Source organism: Silene latifolia, chromosome Y, assembly GCF_048544455.1.
Source record: "Silene latifolia isolate original U9 population chromosome Y, ASM4854445v1, whole genome shotgun sequence".
NCBI lineage: Eukaryota > Viridiplantae > Streptophyta > Magnoliopsida > Caryophyllales > Caryophyllaceae > Silene > Silene latifolia.
The window spans coordinates 317,410,599-317,421,446 of record NC_133538.1 but is presented as its reverse complement, the minus strand read 5'-3'; the positions used below and the strand labels follow the sequence as shown (position 1 = coordinate 317,421,446).

Sequence of the window (10,848 nt, the reverse complement as noted above, 5' to 3'; positions counted from 1 at the left end):
TGAGTTATTATTAACTTACCTTATACTTTGTTACATCCAAACGGGTTGTAGAGACAATTGAACCCCGTTAAAGTGAACACGGATTAGAATTGTATTCGCCAATAGTTACTTACATGAGGTGACATCTCGAAGTGACTAGAATGTGATGCGATTGATGGCAAGTTCAAGTGCCATGAAGTCATGTAAGATGACTAGTCGATCACATAGGCAGACTGTTAGGAACACTTTGTCGGGCCTTATGACCGCTTATAGAGTTCTGGCAAATTTATATAGCCTTGTCGTGGCGAGAGCTACTATAGTATTCTAATGAGTTGATTCTTTTGACTAAAGACTGTTCGCCTAAGATGGCACAGTTTCAGATTAACTTTAATTTGTGTTACTACGACCTTCGTAAATGGGGTCAAATGGGCATATTTTGGGTTATGATGGTTGTGGCTAGTCGAAGGGAATGAGTGCAATAGGAATTGTCCACCCCTAGTCAGGGTTATAACAATATCTCAGGTCCACTCGAGGAGTAATGAACTGGAAATGCGTGGCCACGCTCGGAAGATATCTATGGTAGATATATCTGGTCAATTAGTTATTCTCCAGATCGAGGAAACCAATCTCGATATGATCACTTGCAAGTACGACCTGAAAGACACCTTGCATTGAGTGGGAGATAGTAATAGGACAAGAGAATTGGTGACGCACACTTGTCGAGGACAAGTGGGAGATTTATGGAATATGTGTCCTCCGACAATGATGCGATCACAACTGTCGATCATGATGATCACATGTTTAAGTCTCATTTTAAGAATACATGTGGGAAGTAATATTTTACTGTCAACTGGTCCACACATATCGGTAATGATTGGCTGACTAGAGTTTGACATTATTGTCGTGCGACGGTGGTGATCAGTTGATCCCCTTAGGTCATACCTAAAGGGTAACACTCTTAATTGATTATTTAATTGATCGTATGACGATACGGGTTAATTAAATTACTTAAAATTGACGGACGATTTTGAAAGTAATATTTACGTATCTCGTTATAATTTTATTAAATAAGATACGGTCTAAGTAATAGAATTGTTTCATTACTTAGATGAAATTATTGTTTACGGAAACAATTGAAACAGAATGAATTGATTATTATAAATACAGAATGTTGTAATTTATGACTCGGGAACTCATTTCGGTACAAGTAATTATGAATTACTAGGTTAACTTTATAAGTGACATATTTTATTAATATGTTGATTTTTAATTGTTAAAAATACATTTTATATTCATAATGTCATGGAACATGTTACATGTGACAAATTGACAAAATAATGTGTAAAATGGATTTCCCATTTTACACTATATGTACCGAAATTTAGGGTGTATTAGGATAAATATTGTGTTGATTAATTGAGTGGAAAACATAATCATTTAACCTAATACATAGCCATGCAAACCTAGTTGTTTTTGTGAAGAGCAACTTGATCATGCATTGGCTAATACCACCCCCCCCCCCCCTACCCAGTTTTTCATAGAGAAATGCCAAAGGGTTTTTCTATATAATTTGTCTAATATACCTACTTGAATGCTAGTGTATTTTTCATTCCATCATCTAAAAATATAGAGTTTTTAGAGAGATAAAAATCACTTCTTTTCTCCCTTCTCTTAACCGAAATTAAGAGACCAAAATAAATATTTTTGGGTCAATTTTATATAGATTAATATTGTTCTAGTATTAATAATATTAATTTTATTAAGAGGTTATCTTGGGTATTATTCCTTGGGAGGGATTCTATACTTGAATCCTTTGTTCATCCAATATTTGGAGAACTCAAAAACAAGTGAGTAGGAGAACTCATTTGTGCCCATATATCCGATTTCTCAATGTATGGAAAACGATTTCTTATTTATCTTTATTCATGTTTGCATGCATAAGATCCAAATTAATTTTATGACTAAATTAAATTGTAACATATAAGAATATGTTGTAATAATGAGATATAGATTTCTAACACCGCATTCTTACCCCATCTTACCAATAAGAAAAATATTAATTAACTTATACAAAGTATTAGCTATAATTATAAAGCAACAATCAATAATAGTCAAATTCAAATAAAAGTTCGGTACACAAAAAGTAGTAATAAATTCACAACAATTAGCACGTTATTCACACAACCTCGAACAATAATAATAATAATAGGATCGGTAGAATCGTGTTACCTCATATCGGAAAATAGTTCGATAAATCCAAGGATAACAAGAAAGGGCCAACAAGAGTGCTAATGAGAAACATGAATCGGAGAATCTGGCCGATTGTAATATGAGCGCCTAGAAGATGATGTTTAGCGCACTAAATTATAAAAATTGTTGATGGTGTAATGGTATGAGAAAGATGAAATAATAATTGAATGGTGGAATTTATGTTATGGTTGAGATATAGGAAAGTGTGCGTTTTTAACAAAAAGAACAAAAGATGGAATATGACGCACAAAAAAAAAGGGTTTTGGTTGAATATATTTGCCAAGCTGAATTAATAACGAGGAATAAGTTGGGCTCCGGTTTGGACCAAATATTTTTACGAATCCAATTTCTCTTCAAAATAAAATTAAACAATTAAATCATTTTTCAAGTATTTAGACAAACCTTTATTCATAAATTATTTTTAAATAGAAAAACAAGCTTAAAGAATATACCCAAAATATTAGGAGTATTACAGTAATAGGCATCTCGAGCCCTTTGTTTCTTTCTTCCAACGTATCAGCTGGATCAAGCTCCTTATCACTCGATCAAGACTTTTTGCCTCTCGATCCAGTCCTTTCAGGTGAAATATCACTCGATTGAGCAATAGCAGGCTCTCGATCGAGGTCCCCAATATCAGCAGTGTTCGATCGAGCAAAATTGCCACTCGATCGAACAGTTTCTTCAGCAATATCACTCGATCGAGTGGTTTGCACCTCTCGATCGACCTCTTCTTTATCCTGTTCACTCGATCGAGCAATATTTCCACTCGATCGAGTCCTTTCTTCATCAATTTTACTCGATCGACCCCCAGAAACTAGTCGATCGAGTATTTTCTTCGTGATTAAGTCTTTTTCAGCAACAAATGACTGATCATCTTCATTTACCTCATTCCTCGGGTCTAAAATACTCCTGTCATCAGGTAATTTTGGTCCTTCATATGAATGACCGCTTCTCAAGTTAATTAAATTCACTGTCTCATGTGGATTCTTATCAGCTTGGGATGGCAAATGACCCTGTTTCCTTGTGGACTGCTTCGCGGCTAACTGAGCGACTTGCGTTTCAAGTGACTTGATCGATGCTTCTTTCTGTTGGTCACTTAGTTGCCATTGCTTTGTCAACGACTACAACATCGACTTAAGCTCACCTAGCTCACTTACCCCACCTGAAGATGATGCACCTTGATTGGGAGGAGGAAAGGAAGGGGGCTTTTGAAAGCCTTGTTGAGCCTTATGAGGAGCGACATATGGCTGCTGCTGCTGTGGTGGAGGAGTGGGATTGAGCACATTTTGACTTGTCCACCTCAAATTGGGATGGACTGCCCCTTGATTGTTATAATAAGAACCCCCTCCTTGCCTGTATTGTTGAAAAGCAAGGACCTGTTCTTTCTCAGTAAGACAGTCAATAGCAGTATGACCGTCATCTCCTCCACATCTCTCACAAATGACAGTTTCCTGTCTAGTCAGCAAATGAACCGTCTGTGGCTCCCCAGCATTTTGCAGCTCAAATCTATCAAACCTAGCATTCATGGCTTCCAGCTGAGCCACAACTGCCTTGTCAACTGAATGGACTATTCGAATACCGTCCCGTGGGTTCCCATATTCAGCACAATGGGTCGCCATCTCCTCAATAATGGCACATCCCTTGTCATCATCAGTATTCTTTTGAAATCTTCCATTGGATGAGGCGTCAAGTATAGCTCTGTGGTCATCGTACAACCCATTGTAGAACTGATTGGACAGAAACCACGGATCAAAACCATGGTGAGGAAGAGACCTCACCAACCTCTTGAACCGACACCAAGCTTCATAGAAAGTCTCATCAGGTGCCTGCTTGAAACTAGTAATCTTTTCCCTTAGCTGATTAGTGCGCTGAGGAGGGAAGTATATTTTATAGAAGGAAAGCGCGAGATTTTCTCAGTTGGTGATACCAGCAGCTGCACGGTCCAAATCGGTCAACCACTCACGGGCTGAGTCAGTCAGTGTAAAGGAAAGAGCACCTCCTTAATCTTGTCTTGATTTACTCCCTTTGTAGCGGGAATAGTAGAGCAGTAATCAGTAAAGACCTCCATGTGCTTCCTTGGGTCTTCACCCGCCACACCCCTATACAGATTTCTCTCCACCAGATTTATGTAAGACGGTCTGATATCAAAGGTGTTGGCGTCCTCAGTCTGGAGGTTGAAACCCTTGGGAATAGAAGATGCTTTAGGCACCGAATGACTTGCAATGTTCGGCATCTTTACTGGTTGGTTAGCAAAAATGAGATTGTCTTCTTCTAAAGACTGATCTTCTGCAAATACAAAATGTTGTAGCTCGGGCTCGAAAGTACTCAAGTCTTCCTTTCGAAGTTCTCTTTGCAGATGGAGTCTATGCCTAAACAGTCTCTCTGGCTCAAAATCAACTGAAACTAACTCCGACCTGTTTGCCCTGGGCATACACAACACTAAAAGAGATAAATGAGAGCTGTCTCAAGGAATAAAAATTCCATGAGGAGAATAAAAATAAACGAAAACAAAAACAGGTAGGGCTATTGCCTCCCCGGCAACGGCGCCAAAATTTGACAAGCTAGTCGTGTACCTACCAGAAATAACTAATTGGCACTACTAATATAGCTAGGGAAGTCAGGTCGATCTCCACATGGAGGCAAGATATCTGTTAAAGGTCCGTCTATTTGGTCACAAATGGGGGTTTGAATTTTGGTTTTCTAAACTAATAAGGCTTAAAGGAAAGAGTAGTAAAGAAAGAGCAGTAAAAGGCAGAACAAGTGAATAAGAGTGATCAATAAAGAGAGAACATGTCGGGATTTCGGTTCACTACGGTATTCTAATGACTCATATGCAAATATTCTAGATAATTTACTATAAGACGGATGTTGAAAGGTCCTTCCGGTCCACTTTCTATCCTAGATTTCCACTAACTTAACTTCCGTCCTCATTAGTGTAGTCTACTGTTCATAGCAGGTCTATTTAGTCAAATCTTCCGATCCAGGAATAAATTTAACCAGATTAAAGGGTAACTTAGAAGCGTGCACTCAACTAAGTCGGTATTATAATTAAATTGCCATGGGTACAGATTCTCACAAATAAGTCATCTAGCTTATTCGCTATGTCGTCACATTTCTACCATAGATCCCCTAATCCCAACATGAAAGAAATTAGCTACTCATGCTATTAATGTTGTCAAGATTAATAATAATGAAATAACTAATATAAGGCATGATGAAACAATAATAAAATTGCATAAACAAATTAGGGCAGAAATTAAGAGAATAAAACAAGAGAATTAAAGCAAACAAAGGAAAGATTAAGATTAAAATGAGGAAAAGATTACAATAGCAAGAATTCCGGCGTAAAGAACACAAGATCCGAGCAAAATAATCCCAAAAGCAAAGTTACAGTGAAGAGTTTAAGGGAAAGATTAAGAGAAGAGAAAGTGGCGTAATACAAATGTTAAGCGGTGTAAAAACGTATTTAAAACCTAATTATTGAAAGCTTAAATAGAAAAATTAAGTCCATTAACTAAATAAGCAACACGGACTAATTAAAGCCCGTAAAGACTTAAAACCTCTCGATCGAGTGGTTTGAGACAACTCGATCGAGGACTTCAGCAAGTAAACCACTCAATCGACCAAAAATGTTACTCGATCGAGTAAGCCTGATATCCAGCATTTCGATCGAGTACAATAAAGTACTCGATCGACCTCCTCAGCACGTGAAACCACCCGATCGACCAAGAAAAGCCTTCAATCGAGTGTTCTTATAACAACCTGACCCACCACCGTCGTATGTAACACAACCCAATAAGATGGGTGTGCACCTTTGGGCCCATATTTGTCCTCACTTAAGCCCAAAAGCACAAGGCCTTGTTACTAAGTGGTGAGTGGAATCCTTTATAAACATATCACAACCTCCTCAATTCCCCGATGTGGGACTACCTTACTCTCAATAACTTGGGGTGTTACAGTTCTTCCTCCAAAACAGCTCCAAACTCGTTGCCGACGGCTTTGTTGACCATTCCTTCACGCTTCCCAATGCAGTGCTCTCGCTCTAAAGTTCCCGTCTCCTCAAAATTCATGCCAAACAAGACGAAAAGGGTACGATTCCACTACTTTCAGGTTCATTCCTATAAAACAGACCAAACGAACCAAAGTAGCCATTTCGGGGCATAATGCAATATAAAACGGTACAAAAGTACATGGAAATACGTGCAAAAATAGGCTAAAAAGACTATATAAAATGCACGTGTCAATCTTTATTATTAAGATAATGGTATTATATTGAGGGGGAACCTTTATACTTAGTCACAATTGCAGGAGACTTGCCATCATCAAAAAAGAGGGAATTTCAAAAAGGGGGAATTTGTTGAACCATATAGTATATATGTTTATGTTTTGATGATGTCAAGCGTGCTTTATATTTTATATACTCGTTGCGCGTAATTGTGTGTTTAGTCTTTTAGATTGGACTTATTCATTACGAGCAATTAAGAAGAATTGTGATGGAAGTATATCGTGATCAAGCATCAATCAAAGATCAAGATTCTGAAAGAATTATTGTAACACCCTCCATACTCCAAGTGCCTTACCAGGACCACTCAGGTATAAAGATGTTACCATCCCGGTTTCCCCGAGGCAATGATAATCATAAGACAATAACGAAACAACATTTAATAGTATAAGTTTTGTGAATGAGTACAATCCAAAACCAAATGCCCAAAATACGGGTTACAAGTTCTCCAAAACAACTGTCTAATCAACTAAATAAAAATGTCTGACAAACTACTAAAGCTACTGATACCCGTCGCTGTGAGTACCAAAGATAAAATTTATAGTTCCTATTAAGACTAACCTAGGCTAGTGGTAACAGGGTCGATCCGCAAGGAGGCAGTTGTAAATTCTAGTTGTTCTATGATCAGTCTAAGGTAACTATTATGGGGATTGGTTGAATTGGTCTATAACTAATAATAATAAGAAGAAAATAAACTAAAGATATGGATTAAACAAATAAAAGAAAGGTACTAGGATGGTCGGGTCATTACAGCTTCGGCGGCAGCAAACTAGGTCGGTCTGAATTAAACACAAGTAAGGCGGGAAATAAGAGGTCCTCTCGGTCCACTCCTAACAATTAGCATCTCTCGATCTCGCTAAAGGTCCCTAATGTCACTAATACTGACTTTCATCCCGAAAAATGACTAATGGTCTAAACTATACCTATCTTTCGATCTTAGCACAGTTTAGTCGAATTAATTGACGGTCAAGCAACCTACCCTACCTCTCGGTCTAATGGGTCAGTCACAAAAGAGGTATCTAACTGGTCGCATGCATTCGATTCGTTAAATACAAGATTAAATTCAATCAAAACGAAAGGTAACCTTACAAGGTCAGTCGATCGACCAACAATGTCAGTCGATCGACTGACACGCGGGTTCAGTCCGTATCTACCCTATTGCCGCCTAGCCATAAATCGCCTACATCCTAGCACAAGCTATTTAGCTACTCATGGTGAATGTAAAAACAACAATAAAACTAATGACTATTACGGAATTCATACTTGATGTAAACAACAATAATGATGAAGCGATAATTGGCTTGGGATCACTAACTATCAATTCTATACTAACAATGAAAGCAAAACAATGAACTTAAGATTAGGGCAGAACAATACCGAAAATTCCAGAGGAAACGATTAAGAATAAAGGCAGAATTCCAAAGCAAGATTCGATATCCAAACCCTAATTATCCGAACAATCTCTGAATGCAAACTTGAATCTAAAACTTTATGTAAAATTATCCCTAAAAGACTTGATAATAAAACAGAAAGTTGTGTTACATTATATAGAAAATAAGCGCAACAACCCTTTCCTAAACCTAAACTTCACGGGCTTTGAGTTCTAAATCTCAAATCCGGAATCGAAGTCTGGTCGATCGACTATTCAGATCGGTCGATCGATCGCTCCTCAAGAATGATAAGCTTCGGGATCCGATAGGTGGTCGATCGATCGATGATCTTGGTCGATCGACCGGATTAGTCGCTGCTACTCGACTTCTTTAAACTCGTGGATTCGTCTTTCGGGCCTTGGATTGCGCACCAAGCTTGTTCCTTAAGCGGTTCCTTAACGTCATTTGCAATGCAAACTTACTCGGGACGGATTCGGCTTGATTTCCGCTAAATTCTCCACATTTCGCAATAAAGTACAAAAGTACGAAAGTAGAGGAAAATAGAGAAATATGGGCATATATAGCACAGTTGAGCTCTGAAATGCGTGTAAAAAGAGATGTAAAACATCATATAAATGACACGCATCAAATCTCCCCAAACCAAACCTTGCTTGTCCCCAAGCAAGAACTAGACTCGATCTAATGACCCAATGGAACGAGTTCAAACTCAGAGCGAAACGCAACCGTAGGGCTGAACCAATTTAATGCACAACCAACAATCAACTAGTAATGCGAATCATGCAAACGAATTATAAGGTCGTCAAAAAAGCTGAACCATCAACCGTACGGACTTATCAAATTGGACTCTCGCGGGTCGCGATTCAATTCGCTCAATTAAGCACGGGTGATATATTTGTAAGATAGAAAGAATTAATATTGTAGTGACTCTCACCTAACTACGACCTATGAAAACATGCCAGCAATAAATTATGAAGACGACCTCTATGACCGTACATACGCATTCCAACCAAACAGATGACCATTGACACATGCCGAGGTGTAATTATGGAAATGTGAGGTATGGGTAAGAAGAGGCAAAACATTTTATGGTAAAGTGGAGGTACAGGTGATCAAGCTAGTACCAAAACGGAACCAAAGGACAACATCCAACTTCTTTCTCATAATCAAACGAAACGGTGCTATAGCAAGCACAAAACTCAGAATCTCCAAACTATTAAATCAATAAACTCCCCATAAGAAATAAATGAAACATGGGAGCAAAAATCGCCAAAGGCTAAGGATTAAATCATGCGAATTGACTTTTTTCTTCCTTTCACGAATCTCAGTCGATCGACTAAAGGTGGCAGTCGATCGACTGCTTACACAGTACAGAACCTCTTTTTTTCTTCTTTTTCGAATCTTTTTTCATTTTTTCATTTTTTTTTTTTTTTTTTTTTTCTTTCCTCCTTTATTTCATTCTCCCAACGATATCTCAAACATGAGCATGTACCACCAAAAATTGAGTAACAATCCCAAGAACACAGACTACTAGCTTGACAAAGGACAGGCTAAATGTAGGATGTAGAAAATAGGACAAAAAGGATATTTTTGGCATAGTGAAGCTTATGGGTAAAATGAGAAAAGGAAACCTCTACCACATGTGTCAACTAACCACAAACCGAATGCATACAGGTATTAAGTAGATCAAATTCATAATTATGCAAATTAAGGAAACATGCCTCATAAGGAGTACTACTCACATTCCTAGATGAACTGGTCATGAATGACACCAGTTATAAGCTCTAAAAACTCAGAATATATGATGTAGCTTGCCAATTATTAAAGTCAAGTCTCAGGCTCAGCAAATAATTTAACGAAAACTCGTAGATATGCACTAACGATTCTACTAATAACATGTAAGTCAAGCAAGGCTCAGGCAAAACAGATGCAAATGCTAAATCATCATAGAAATACTACCGTTCCGACTCGACCTATATGCTAAAATAAACGTGCGTTTTATGGAAATTTTTGAAATTTTTCAATTTTTTTTTTTTGGACTTTTGTATTTATGAGACATGAAATAAACAATGCAAAACAGAAATGTAAACGTGAATGCAAGCAAATGATATGCGACGCAAAACCCTTCCCCAAACCAAATCGCACAATGTCCCCATTGTGCAAAATCATGTAATGAAGAAAAATGGAAAACGGGAATTTGCTAGAAAAAGGGAAATAAAAACATAATGACATAAAGGGATAACTTGGGAACTCACAAGACTCTAAGCGCAAAGAAAGGAAACCTCCCCAAACCAGCGTGAGCTAGGAGGTTTCGGTGAGCAGCAGATGCTACCGACAAGAGTGCCTCGAAAAATAATCAAAACCACGCATAAGACGGAAGAAAGCAATTTTGGAACGTAAAAATTGTGCATAAATGAGACAAAAGAAGAAATAGACAATTCGACGGAAAATAAAGTGGAGTAGAAAACTCCCTTAAGTCCGCATATCGACCAAACACAGCAGGGGAGAGGTCGTGAAAGAATGTATCAGCAGCAGCAGTCGATCGACCTAAAGGGACGGATCGATCGACGGATGGTCGTGAACAGTAGCTCTGTAACCCGCAACCCGATCGATCGACCATCGAAACCATCGATCGATCGAAACACATCGCCGCAGTGTCTTATTTCTTCGTAATTGCTCAATGATTCGAGCTAAGAAACTCTAAATACCTGCAAAAACACAATAGTACGCGCCCAAAATTGCGCAAAACCCAGAAAAAGTCTAAAATGCATAAAAAAAACTAAGCAAACAAAATAAAAGCGAAGTTTTCGCGCACACAAAAGCACTAAAAAAAAAAATAGTTCGAAAGCAATAAAATGAAGTTTATAACGAATTTGATCAACTAATAGTTGATCAAAAAGGACCATGGTATGGCCCACTTCGTCGGCTTCTGGCTACTAGAGGTAGCCT

General features: G+C 38.1%; 1 non-coding gene across 1 annotated transcript; it reads left to right on the top strand.

Moving 5' to 3' along the window:
* The first annotated feature begins 3,981 nt into the window (after positions 1-3,981).
* Positions 3,982-4,087, top strand: LOC141635511 (small nucleolar RNA R71). The gene has a single exon (XR_012540194.1). It is a non-coding gene; the product is annotated as a small nucleolar RNA R71 (small nucleolar RNA).
* The last annotated feature ends 6,761 nt before the right edge of the window (positions 4,088-10,848 follow it).